At 40.9% G+C, this 13,628-nt stretch overlaps 3 non-coding genes across 3 annotated transcripts; all 3 read left to right on the top strand.

Annotated features, from left to right (window-relative positions):
* Window positions 1-7,996: 7,996 nt before the first annotated feature.
* On the top strand, window positions 7,997-8,067 carry TRNAG-CCC (transfer RNA glycine (anticodon CCC)). Its single transcript has one exon. It is a non-coding gene; the product is annotated as a tRNA-Gly (tRNA).
* Window positions 8,068-8,705: 638 nt separating this feature from the next.
* Window positions 8,706-8,776, top strand: TRNAG-CCC (transfer RNA glycine (anticodon CCC)). The gene has a single exon. It is a non-coding gene; the product is annotated as a tRNA-Gly (tRNA).
* A 2,070-nt stretch (window positions 8,777-10,846) lies between these two features.
* On the top strand, window positions 10,847-10,917 carry TRNAG-CCC (transfer RNA glycine (anticodon CCC)). The gene has a single exon. It is a non-coding gene; the product is annotated as a tRNA-Gly (tRNA).
* The last annotated feature ends 2,711 nt before the right edge of the window (window positions 10,918-13,628 follow it).

Genomic DNA, 13,628 nt, shown 5'->3' with positions numbered 1-13,628 from the left:
ATCTGAGAATTCACTGTATTGCGAAGGCAATTTTAAGTCTTTAGAAGGAAGTTCGGTGACCTGCTGGTCTACATATACCACAGTTCTAGTTAGGCAGTTTAGTTTGCAGTGCTCATGTCACTCACCGGACCGTGAGTGCCTCTGCGCTGGTGCGTGGCTCCCTAGCCTTCCTGCCGGCACCTATCCTGAACCGCGGCCGTCCGCCATCCTGATGGTCTGCGCATGCGCAGCCCCCAAGAACTCTGGTGACCTTTGCTTTTATCTAATTGGTTGATCAGGCAACTCTCCCTATTTAAGGCACCTGTGCTCATTACCTCATTGCCTGATCTTGAGTCTCATTCCCTGTGAGTCTCTGAAGGTGTCACCTGTGTTCTACTAGGTTCTTCAGTTTCCTGCTGATTCCTGTTCTACTCATCGCTGGTTTCCATACCCGCTATTGTCTCCTGTGTACTACTAGTGTCTTCAGTTCCTGTGGATTCCCTGTGCTACTCATCGCTGGTTTCCCTACCTGCTACAGTCTCCTGTTTCCTGCATGTGTCCTCAGCTGGACTCTGATTACCGGATCTACTCACCTGTGGTTCCTATACTTGTCTCAGCCGTTCAGCATCTCTGCAGTCCCTGCATCTCCCTGTGGACAGACTGTTCTACTGAATAGCGGTATGCCTATCTGTTATTGACTTTCTACGTTTACTCTGCATATCCGCTAGGACAAATTTCCACTCTCAGCAGCGGTATCCATACCCGCTATAGACTGTTATTGTTACGCTGCATATCTGTTTGGAACAAACCATACTACTCAGTCGTTATATGCACAAGTGTGATTGACTAGCCTTTATTGGTCTGCATATCTGTGCTGAGCAAGTCTCTACCAAGCAGCGCCACACATACCGTTATATAGACTTTGTTGGATACGCTGCATATCTATTGGGATCAAGTTCCTCTGTGCTCTCAGTGTCTGCATCCTATCATCCTTTGTATGCTTCCACTCATTGACACCTGTACACATCCTCACCTATTAAGCAGTGGTACAACTTGCTATACGCAGACCACTGACTTCCCCGCTACCTACCTGCACCTGGACAAGTCTTCTCACCATCAGCAGTGGTACAACTTGCTATACGCAGACCACTAACTACCCCGCTACCTACCTGCACCTGGACAAGTCTTCTCACCATAAGCAGTGGTACAACTTGCTATACGCAGACCACTGACTTCCCCGCTACCTACCTGCACCTGGACAAGTCTTCTCACCATAGCAGTGGTACAACTTGCTGTACGCAGACCACTGACTTCCCTACTACCTCCACACATCTGCTCACGTCCATCCTGATCTCCGTGTTCAAATCTGCCTTTCCACAATATCAGCTAGTCGCTGATTCACTGACCAAGATTGCTGCAAGTCACTGACTTTCCTATTCTGTATTGGCATTCTCTCTCCATCTGCTGTGATATATGTTCCGCTAGTCACCCTGCCAGCAGAGGACCGTTGTGTTAACTTCACTACTCTGGTAAGCCCAGTCATCTGGTGAATTCCTGGGCAAGACTCCTAGTGCCCGTGACAGCTCAGAAGTAAAGGATAAAGTGCTAGTATCCCAGTTGACAGAAGGATTATGGGTAGACAGCCGGGGGATTCCCAGTATTATGGGAAATTTAGGTAAAGCAATCAAATGAAAGCTTATAGCCTCCTGATGCCCTGGTTCAATAGTCATTTATAGCTGGATTGTTTCATGAATTACTGGCCCAGAAGACAAAGGGGATCCATCTACAGTCTCCAGATTTACAGGAGCTTGTTTACTCTTTGATTCAATGCCGTTTTCCTGTGCAAGGTGATATCCATGAAATTGCCTCCAGCACCCGAGTCAAGCATAGCCAGACTGCAAATTAAAAGAGACCCGGATGAAAGAGTTATCGGGAGAACAAAATGTGATTGTTGCGGCAGAGGATCTCCGGTTTCATGAGCCAAGGGATTAAGTGATTGTGCAATGGAACGGGATTGACTAGACTCTTTGGAGTCCATTTGCTTAAAGTCAGTCATAGTGATGGTCTGGCGAATCTTATTTGGGCAAGTGAAGGCATAATGTGCTTGATCACCACAATATAAACAAAGATTCTCCTCCCGACGTCTCTGTTTCTCTTTAAAACTGAGTGGTTTCCTAATTGCATCAATTTTGCATTGGTTCGGGAGAGACGCTTGGATTGTCTGATGGTGCAGCTTTGAACACTGCAGGTCTATTAAACTGAGGCAAATTACTGCTCATACCGAAGGCTCTTAATCTTTCATTTTTCCTCTCACTTAGCCTTTGATCAATACAAATGCACAGCTGGATAAAGTCATCGAGATTATCAGGGGTGTCTACTCTGGCCAGTTCATCCTTTACTTGCTCAGAAGGGCCGCGACGGAACTGGCTTTTTTTTGCAGAATCATTCCATTTGGTGTCTGAAACCAAGCAAATTCAGCGGTATACTCAGCCACCGAGCGTCTTCCTTGTCGCAGTCTATGGAGTTTAGCTTCAGCGGTGGCACATCGGTTAGGATTATCAAAGACTTGCCTCATAGCGGATGTAAAAGATTCCAGATCTTGCAGAATAGCACTATTTTACTCAATGTAAGGAGAGACCCAGGCTAAGGCTTCCCCTATCAGGAGATTAATTATGAAGAAGATCGTCATCTTATCTTTGAACTGTGTAGGTAGCATGTGAAAATAAATGTTGCACTGGTTTAAGAAGCCTCTGTATAAACGACGATCGCTACTGAATTTTGTAGGCAATGGTGGATGCGAAACTTGTGCAGCAGTGGCGTCATAATCTTTTAATTCTTTCTGCAATTGAGCTATTTATTCCTGCTGAATTTTGACAATGTTTTCCAGTTCTCTTATCTTGTTCTGAGAAACGCAGGTAAACTCTTGCAACTCCTTTACTTGGTTTTTCAGAGTATTTAGCGCAGCTACTCTCGCGGGATCCATTTTTGGGCCTGATTATTCTGTCACGGTCAGGAGACTGGATAGGAGCCCAGTGGCAGGGAGGAAGGCTGGCTAACAGGAGATGAGATGGAAGAAAGGTCAAACAAGCCGGGTTCGGTACACAGAGAGGCGTAGAGGTCCAAAAGGTTGAGGCAGAAGCGAAGTGGAGGGCAAGCCGAGGTCGGTACACGTGTAGTAGATGCTGGTAGACAGGAACAGCAACAGGAGCAGGAGCTAGATCACAGGCACAGAGCACAATAATCAGGCACTGGAGACAGGAACTGGCTAGGCTTTTATAGGAAGTCAAGGGGTGGAGCTAAGGCATGCTGGAAGATCAGGAGATCACTGGAACTGATCTAGAACACTGAATAAAGGCAAGGAACTGTCCAGCAGCCAGAATAGCTCAGTCAGCAGAACAGCAGTCCACAGAGGCAGAAGATGTGGGTTCGAATCCTAACAAGAGGTCATATTTCTGGGAGTCAAGATCACTCGTGGGACAAAAGGTACAATGGCCGACCCAGTTGAAGCAATGGTCAAATTACCTAGACCAAATACCCTACAAAGGTGAGGAACCTTCTGTCACGTATATATTGGAGTGCAGTTAACCTGCGGATATTGGCGCTGCTACACAAGGAGGCGCGGAGTCTAACATGCTGCTGGTCTTCACCAGGGACCCCTGCAAGGGCAAACGACATGCAGGTCATGGCCCTCCCAGGAAGCTACCTGTGAGATGACGGTGAAGAATCGTGCTCGTACAGGCTGAGGTCAGGAACTGTGTGGGCAAACAAGGTACCAAATCAGAAGACGAAGCAGAGTCAACAGGCCAAAGGTCAAACCAGGAAGCACAATACAGATCTGAAGGGAAATCCAAGGCAGGGTCAGTACACAGGGAGACTGTCAGAAGGCTACTAAACGTAGGAATGCTGGAGGCTAGTGGCCCTAGTTACTCTAGCACCCAAATGGTGCCAGAGCCTGCCATAAATAGAGGGAAGTGAGCCCTCATTGGTGGACAGTGGGTTGGCGGTCAGTAGTGCTGGCCAAAACTGGGGCAGAAGAGAGGCTACTCAGAGTAGAAAATGCCTCTTTCTGTGCTTCTGCCCATCCTTTCAATGAAGGTGACAGAAAGTCGGGAAGTGCATCCCGTTTCTGTGGCAATGGTGGTGAGGAGTTTGAAAAGGATACTGTAGGGGAAGGAAAGACAAAGAGGCAGAGGAGGAGCGGCGTGAGAGGAAGAATTTTCGTATAGAGCGGAGGGGGGCAAGGTGGGAGCAGGGGAGGCCAGTAAGGAGGAGGTTGCAGTAGTCGAGACATGAGATGATGTGGACATGGACAATAGTTTTGGTGGCATCTTGAGAGAGCAAGGGACGGATGCGGGCAATGTTTCGGAGTTGGAAGCGACAGGCTTGGGCAAGGGATTGAATGTGGGGGGCAAAAGAGAGAGAGGAGTCAAGAGTGACTCCTAGGCAGCGGAGTTGGGTGACAGAGGAGATAGTGGAGTTGTTAACAATGATAGAGAGGTCATGGTGGGAAGGGAGTCTGGGTGGGGGAAAGACAATGAGTTCGGTTTTGGAGATGTTAATTTTAAGAAAGCAAGATGGCTGAGAGGCAGTCAGTTACACGAGAGAGGAGGGAGGAGGAAATATCAGGAGAAGAGATGTAGAGTTGAATATCATCAGCATATAGGTGATACTGAAGACCGAAAGAGGAGATGAGAGCCCCAAGGGAGGAAGTATAAAGCGAAAAGAGTAAAGGGCCAAGAACAGAGCCCTGAGGGACTCCAACAGGGAAAGGGGAGGGGGTGGAGGAAGAACCAGACATGGATACGGAGAAGGAGCGATTAGCAAGGTATGAGGTGAACCAGGCATGGACAGAGCCAGAGAGGCAGAGTGAGAGAAGAGTTTGCAGTAGGAGGGGGTGGTCCACGGTGTCAAAGGCCGCGGAGAGGTCAAGGAGGATGAGTATGGAGTAGTGACCCTTGGATTTGGCTGATAGCAGATCATCGGTAACTTTAGCCAGGGCTGTTTCAGTGGAGGGGAGGGGGCGGTAGCCGGATTGGAGAGGGTCAAGGAGGGAGTTGTCAGAGAGGTGACTGGTGAGGCGGCTGCAGACAATACGCTCAAGTAATTTGGAGGCATATGGGAGAAGAGAGATAGGGCGGTAGTTAGCAAGAGAGGTGGGGTCGAGATTGGGTTTCTTAAGGATAGGGGAGATAAGAGCGTGTTTGAATGAGGATGGGACAACGCCAGAGGAGAGTGATAGGTTAAAGAGGTGTGCGAGGTAGGAGAGAGAGAGCGAAGGAGGTGGGAGGGGATGGCATCAAGAGGACAGGTAGAGGGTGAGAGGAAAGAATAAGGGAGCAAACTTCTTCACCTGATGTGGGGATGAAGGAGGACCACAGCTGGTTGATGGCGGGAGGTGAAGCGGTGGGGGTGGGGGGAGAGGGGTGGGAGGAGGAGATGTTGCATCTGATGGCTTCAATTTTGGATGTCAAAGACAGTGGAAATTGTCACACAACAGTGTTTTGTGTGCAGAAGTGAACCTCAGAGCTCCAGCTCTCAAGCCAGTTTTACAGCGTGTGCCCCTTGCAGAAGGACCATGGGCTGCCCTACAGATGCATTTTATAGGAGCACTACCAGCCGGCAGTCGTAATTGTTGGTATTCCTTGGTACTTGTGGATATATTTTCAAAATGGGTTGAGGCCATCCCAACTGTAAATAACTCTGCTACTACCACAGCAAGGGTCTTATGTGAACAGATCCTGTCACATTGGGGAGTTCCCAGGATCATTGAATCTGATCGGGGACCACACTTTACTGGCAAGGTCATGAAAGAGCTCTGTGAAGAACTGAACAAAAAGCAGTGATTTCATGTACCATATCATCCCAAGTCAGAAGGAATAGTAGAACTAATGAACAATTAAATCTCTTTTGACTAAGACACTGTTAGAGAAGGGCTCCTCTTGGGTGACAGCCCTGCCTGCAATACTGATGGGTATTCGGGCAACTGAGGCAACTACAACAGGGATCACTCCATTTGAGCTCATGACTGGTCACAAAATACCACTTTGCTTCCCCAATGAACCAGAGTTGTAAAACCCCATCAAAGAGGCGATTGCCAGAGATGTGTTCTTACAACAGGTGCAAAATAACCTGAAAGAACTGCTGCCATACGCAGCCATCCGGCTGAACAAACCCTATCTACAAGAGAAGGCTCCCATGCCTCAAGTAGATAGTCTGGTAATGATCAAGACATTCCGAAAGGCAGGTCCCTGGGGTGCAAACTGGGAAAGACCATATCAGGTCCATGAAATTCTGGGTGATACAATGCTAAAAGTACAAAGGCCAATGACTACAAAGAACGACTCCCGGAGAAGACGTAAAGTTCTCTGGGTCCACGTTGACCAAGTGAAAACCACACAAGCCTTATTAACTCAATAGAGTGCTTCTTTGCTCATTGAGATGGGTAGATTAAGAAATCATACCATTTCCAAATAATATTATAAAAAATAGGTTTTAACTGATCATTGAGAACCATAATGTAAGGAAAGGAGAATCCTAGAGCCCTACCCTGATTACATCTTGTACCGTATATACAACTAACTGCGCTCAAAGAGGAACACGGCTCCGAGGAGCATATTGTACTCTTACTCCCACTGTAGGTGTTGATGTAGCGGAGGAGATGGGAAGAACACCAGTGACCCCAGAGAAGTGACTAGGTACCCATCCAGATACTCATGTGAGGCTTCAGAAAATTCTGCTTGGTTTTGGTTCAGAACCCAAGAATTGGCTGCTTGACTTCGGGAAGGACTCTGGGAATCAAGAATCAAGCTGGAACATGATGTCACCAAAAATAACTGAAGTTGTCTGTGATTTATAGGAAGATACCAAAGTATCCTCTTCTCATTCATCCCGTAATAGTTCTCATTATATTGGTATTATTCATGCACTTTGTGTTAATACTTCTCTACTGAAAAATTAAGACTGGCTAAATAACACTGTGAACTGGCATACTGAAGAACAACATATGAAGACTAAAAGAAAACAAATTATGAACTATTAAGGGAAGGGGGGAATGGGCTTTATGCACTTTGCAGGCTTTTGTTATGTAATATTGATGTAAATATTTATATATATATATATATATATATATATATATATATATATATAAACTGTATAGCTATTGTTTGATATCTGTGATATTTAAATCAATATTATAAATAATAATTCTTATAAAAGATATATATGTAAAGAAAAGAGTGTAAGGATAGTGTCAAGAATAAAGTTGGTGAACCTAGGGTTAATTTTATATTGCTATACTACGTTATGTTCAACAATGTCATTATATATGTGTTAGCAGTAAAATACTTTGAATTGAATACATACATATGTTTTTTATAGCAAATATATATTATGAAGTACTGCTGTGATACAGTAATTATTGGATAAATAATTCTGTAAAGCTTAAGTGTTATTTAGTGTTGTTAAAAGACTGAGTAAGGCAACATTGTTTAAGGAAAAGTGCATAAAAGTGCGAGTTTTATAACAAGGGTATCTGAGAACCGAATAAGAGTATAGCATGCACAACAAAGGCACACATACGGGTCCTTAAACAACTAATATCACAAAAAAAACAGGTACAATGTGTCTATTGTGCAAAGAATAGCATTTCTTAGTTAATGAAATGCACATCACTATATCATCAGCACAATTCTCTTTTCAAAATAATCTGAAAACACACGCTTTTCATTAAAGTTCCTTAACAGAATTTTAGTCTGCTATCCTTTTCATTGAAATCACTAAATGTGTTAGTAGCACAAAGACATTATGCAAGATTAAGTTTCTTGCTATCTGAGTTTCAATCACCAATGGTGCATATAACAGTGTTTTTTAATAAATTAATTCTAGATTAAGGAAATCTTTATGACAAAGGAATTAACACAATTTCCCTTTAAACGGACAGTCACATTAGTGCCTGGGATTGAGTAAATTTCAACAACAGAAAGCCCATCTGTCTCTTTCTAGAAATCTTTAAATAAATGTGCTAGTAGTGTAGGGGTATCATGCAAGATTCCCATTCTTGCGACCCGGGTTCGAGTCCCGGCTAGTGCATAAAAACCCGTGTTTTAATTCTCAAAACACATTTCAGACAAAAAGACTTGCAACATTTGAACAGGTACAATGTATCTATTGTGCGTTGAATGACAATTCGTAGGTAATGAAAGCCACATCACAATGTCATCATTGATATTCTCTTTTTAAAACATATGTTTTTCTTTAAAGTACCTCAACAGATTTTGGTTTCCTATACTCTTCATTGAAATCACTAATTGTGTTAGTTATACAAAGACATTGTGCACTATTAAGTTTCTTGCTATTTGAGGTCTAAACCCTACTGGTGCATATAACAGTTTATTTTAAACCCAATGAAATGTATAAAACAATAAAAGCTTGTAATACAAAATTTGTCGCATAGAGTCACAGGACCACACTTGGCCACACATTTTTTCGTATACATGTCAGTAAATTTATTTCTCTTCACAACGAAAAGTATATTTAGTAATACAATAAGCAGAATGCGTACAATGCATGCATTGTGCAAATAAATTATTTCTAAATTAAGAAAATCTTTATGACAAAGGAATTAACACAATTTCCCTTCATACGGACAGTCACATTATTGCCTGGGATTGAGTAAATTTCAACAACAGAAAGCCCATCTGTCTCTTTCTGGAAAATCTTAAACAAAAGTGCTAGTAGTGTAGGGGTATCATGCAAGATTCCCATTCTTGCGACCTGGGTTCGAGTCCCGGCTAATGCATAAAAACCTGTGTTTTAATTCCCAAAAAACATTTTAGACAAAAAGACTTGCAACATTTGAACAGGTACAATGTATCTATTGTGCATTGAATGACAATTCGTAGGTAATGAAAGCCACATCACAATGTCATCATTGATATTCTCTTTTGAAAACAATATTAAAACATATGTTTTCTTTAAAGTACCTCAACAGATTTTGGTTTCCTATACTTTTTATTGAAATCACTAATTGTGTTAGTTATACAAAGACATTGTGCACTATTAAGTTTCTTGCTATTTGAGGTCTAATCCCTACTGGTGCATATAACAGTTTATTTTAAACCCAATGAAATGTATAAAACAATAAAAGCTTGTAATACAAAATTTGTCGCATAGAGTCACAGGACCACACTTGGCCACACATTTTTTCGTATACATGTCAGTAAATTTATTTCTCTTCACAACGAAAAGTATATTTACTAATACAATAAGCAGAATGCGTACAATGCATGCATTGTGCAAATAAATTATTTCTAAATTAAGGAAATCTTTATGACAAAGGAATTAACACAATTTCTCTTCAAACGGACAGTGACATTATTGCCTGGAATTGAGTAAATTTCAACAACAGAAAGCCCATCTGTCTCTTTCTGGAAAATTTTAACTAAAAGTGCTAGTAGTGTAGGGGTATCATGCAAGATTCCCATTTTTGCGATCTGGGTTCGAGTCCCGGCTAATGCATAAAAACCTGTGTTTTAATTCCCAAAAAACATTTCAGACAAAAAGACTTGCAACATTTGAACATGTACAATGTATCTATTGTGCAATGAATGACAATTCGTAGGTAATGAAAGCTACATCACAATGTCATCATTGATATTCTCTTTTGAAAACAATATCAAATCATATGTTTTTCTTTAAAGTACCTCAACAGATTTTGGTTTCCTATACTTTTCATTGAAATCACTAATTGTGTTAGTTATACAAAGATATTGTGCACTATTAAGTTTCTTGCTATTTGAGGTCTAAACCCTACTGGTGCATATAACAGTGTATTTTAAACCCAATGTTATGTTTAAAACAATAAAAGCTTGTAATACAAAATTTGTCGCATAGAGTCACAGGACCACACTTGGCCACACATTTTTTCGGATACATGTCAGTAAATTTATTTCTCTTCACAACGCAAAGTATATTTACTAATACAATAAGCAGAACGCGTACAATGCAAATTTCTAAATTAAGGAAATATTTATGACAAAGGAATTAATACAATTTCCCTTCAAACGGACAGTCACATTATTGCCTGGGATTGAGTAAATTTCTACAACAGAAAGCCCATCTGTCTCTTTCTGGAAAATTTTAAATAAATGTGCTAGTAGTGTAGGGGTATCCTGTAAGATTCCCATTGTTGCGACCCGGGTTCGAGTCCCGGCTAGTGCATAAAAACCTGAGTTTTAATACCCAAAACACATTTCAGACAAAAAGACTTGCAACATTTGAACAGGTACAATGTATCTATTGTGCAACGAATGACAATTCGTAGGTAATGAAAGCCGCATCACAATGTCATCATTGCTATTCTCTTTTGAAAACAATATCAAAACATATGTTTTTCTTTAAAGTTCCACAACAGATTTTGGTTTCCTATACTCTTCATTGAAATCACTAATTGTGTTAGTTATACAAAGACATTGTGCACTATTAAGTTTCTTGCTATTTGAGGTCTAAACCCTACTGGTGCATATAACAGTGTATTTTAAACCCAATGAAATGTATAAAACAATAAAAGCTTGTAATACAAAATTTGTCGCATAGAGTCACAGGACCACACTTGGCCACACATTTTTTCGGATACATTTCAGTAAATTTATTTCTCTTCACAACGCAAAGTATATTTACTAATACAATAAGCAGAATGTGTACAATGCATGTATTGTGCAAATAAATTATTTCTAAATTAAGGAAATCTTTATGACAAAAGAATTAACAGAATTTCCCTTCAAACGGACAGTCACATTATTGCCTGGGATTGAGTAAATTTCAACAACAGAAAGCCCATCTGTCTCTTTCTGGAAAATTTTAAATAAATGTGCTAGTAGTGTAGGGGTATCATGCAAGATTCCCATTCTTGTGACCTGGGTTCGAGTCCCAGCTAGCGCATAAAAACCTGTGTTTTAATTCCCAAAAAACATTTCAGACAAAAAGACTTGCAACATTTGAACAGGTACAATGTATCTATTGTGCAATGAATGACAATTCGTAGGTAATGAAAGCCACATCACAATGTCATCATTGATATTCTCTTTTGAAAACAATATCAAAACATATGTTTTTCTTTAAAGTACCTCAACAGATTTTGGTTTCCTGTACTTTTCATTGAAATCACTAACTGTGTTAGTTATACAAAGACATTGTGCACTATTAAGTTTCTTACTATTTGAGGTCTAAACCCTACTGGTGCATATAACAGTGTATTTTAAACCCAATGAAATCTATAAAACAATAAAAGCTTGTAATACAAAATTTGTCGCATAGAGTCACAGGACCACACTTGGCCACACATTTTTTCGGATACATGTCAGTAAATTTATTTCTCTTCACAACGAAAAGTATATTCACTAATACAATAAGCAGAATGTGTACAATGCATGCATTGTGCAAATAAATTAATTTTAAATTAAGGAAATCTTTATGACAAAGGAATTAACACAATTTCCCTTCAAACGGACAGTCACATTATTGCCTGGGATCGAGAAAATTTCAACAACAGAAAGCCCATCTGTCTCTTTCTGTAAATCTTTAAATAAATGTGCTAGTAGTGTAGGGGTATCATGCTAGATTCCCATTGTTGCGACCTGGGTTCGAGTCCCGGCTAGTGCATAAAAACCTGTGTTTTAATTCCTAAAACACATTTCAGACAAAAAGACTGGCAACATTTGAACAGGTACAATGTATCTATTGTGCAATGAATGACAATTCGTAGGTAATGAAAGTCACATCACAATGTCATCATTGCTATTCTCTTTTGAAAACAATATCAAAACATATGTTTTTCTTTAAAGTATACTTTTCATTGAAATCACTAATTATGCACTATTAAGTTTCTTGCTATTTGAGGTCTAAACCCTACTGGGGCATATAACAGTGTATTTTAAACCCAATGAAATGTATAAAACAATAAAAGCTTGTAATACAAAATTTGTCGCATAGAGTCACAGGACCACACTTGGCCACACATTTTTTCGGATACATGTCAGTAAATTTATTTCTCTTCACAACGAAAAGTATATTTACTAATACAATAAGCAGAATGCGTACAATGCATGCATTGTGCAAATAAATTATTTCTAAATTAAGAAAATCTTTATGACAAAGGAATTAACACAATTTTCCTTTGAAACGGACAGTCACATTATTGCCTGGGATTGAGTAATTTTCAACAACAGAAAGTCCATCTGTCTCTTTCTGGAAAATCTTAAATAAATGTGCTAGTAGTGTAGGGGTATCATGCAAGATTCCCATTCTTGCGACCCGTGTTCGAGTCCCGGCTAGCGCATAAAAACCTGTGTTTTAATTCCCAAAAAACATTTCAGACAAAAAGACTTGCAACATTTGAACAGGTACAATGTATCTATTGTGCAACTGTCGAAGTCAGCAAATTGGATAAAGTCATTTCAATTAAATTCTAGCAAACTTGGTTGTCTTTGTCTGAAAAGATGCGTACGGTACGCTATGACGTACAAGGGCACGCTACGGCGTGAAAGGGCGTACGCATCCACTACACGTGGCAGCAACAGTAATCGGTCTTTTACCGTACATTCGCACAAACACGCATACTTATAAAATAGTACACATTAATGGTAGTTGCAACACATAGTCAGTTATGTCGAAATATAGTAGTATTTATATGATATATCAGAGTTACATGCATATTAGTGAAATACACGGAATGGGTTAAAGGAATAACATCATGAGTGGTATCATAATGAACCTTATTACATATCCTACTGTTTGGTTCACTCTGCGAGGGAATCGCAGAGTGCATACGCAAGTTATGAATGATAGGAAATTATGAACTACTTAAGACTAAGGAATCCGGGCGGGAAGAGCAGAGCATACCCCCTGCAGAGATGACCCCCTCCTTTGGATTCCTTAGGATGAACCAGCCAATGATTGACGACCCCTTGGACATTCCTGAGACCCGGACCAATAGATGCAAGCTATACCATCTTCATTGTATTACTGTATTTGATTGTGTATATAAGCAGCAGCTTGTGATCCAGAGTGCAGACATCTTGTCCCCAGACTTCAGGATTGAATGACTGCACTGGATCCAGAGCGCCTGCGATAAGTAACGGCTGTATTTACTATTACTTCGCTTGAGCATATTTTTCCACTTATTGCGAATAAATCTTTGTGCTTTGGAAACACAAATCGAGGTTCGACAATCGTTATTGGTTAGTGATAAAACGCACATAACAATTTGGGGGCTCGTGAGCTTTGGAGGTTTCGTTGCCGATGATACGCAAGACCAACGGATTTCGGTTCCTCAACAAAGGGTGGAGACGCGTCATAAACGGGTAAGAACGCATTGTGTTCAAAACCTGAATTTTACTCTGTGTTGTGAAACCGAATGTCCGTTTTGCATTATCTAGGGCACGCTACCTAGAACCTAGGGACAAAAGAGAAAACTGTTTCTTTTTTCTGTCATTGTGCGTTTTAACTGTATTGCATTGCTTAGCGTATGTGTATTTCCTGCTGTGCGTACGCGAACTTCCGGTAGACTTGCCACGTGGTTAAACAATCGTTTTGATAGTTATTGTACGTGTATAGTATAATTACTTGTGAAAGCCTCTGAGGTATTATTACTG

The sequence above is a fragment of the Mixophyes fleayi genome, chromosome 6 (genome assembly GCF_038048845.1).
Source record: "Mixophyes fleayi isolate aMixFle1 chromosome 6, aMixFle1.hap1, whole genome shotgun sequence".
NCBI lineage: Eukaryota > Metazoa > Chordata > Amphibia > Anura > Limnodynastidae > Mixophyes > Mixophyes fleayi.
The sequence above is the reverse complement of the archived record's forward strand: the minus strand, read 5'-3'. Positions and strand labels throughout refer to the sequence as shown.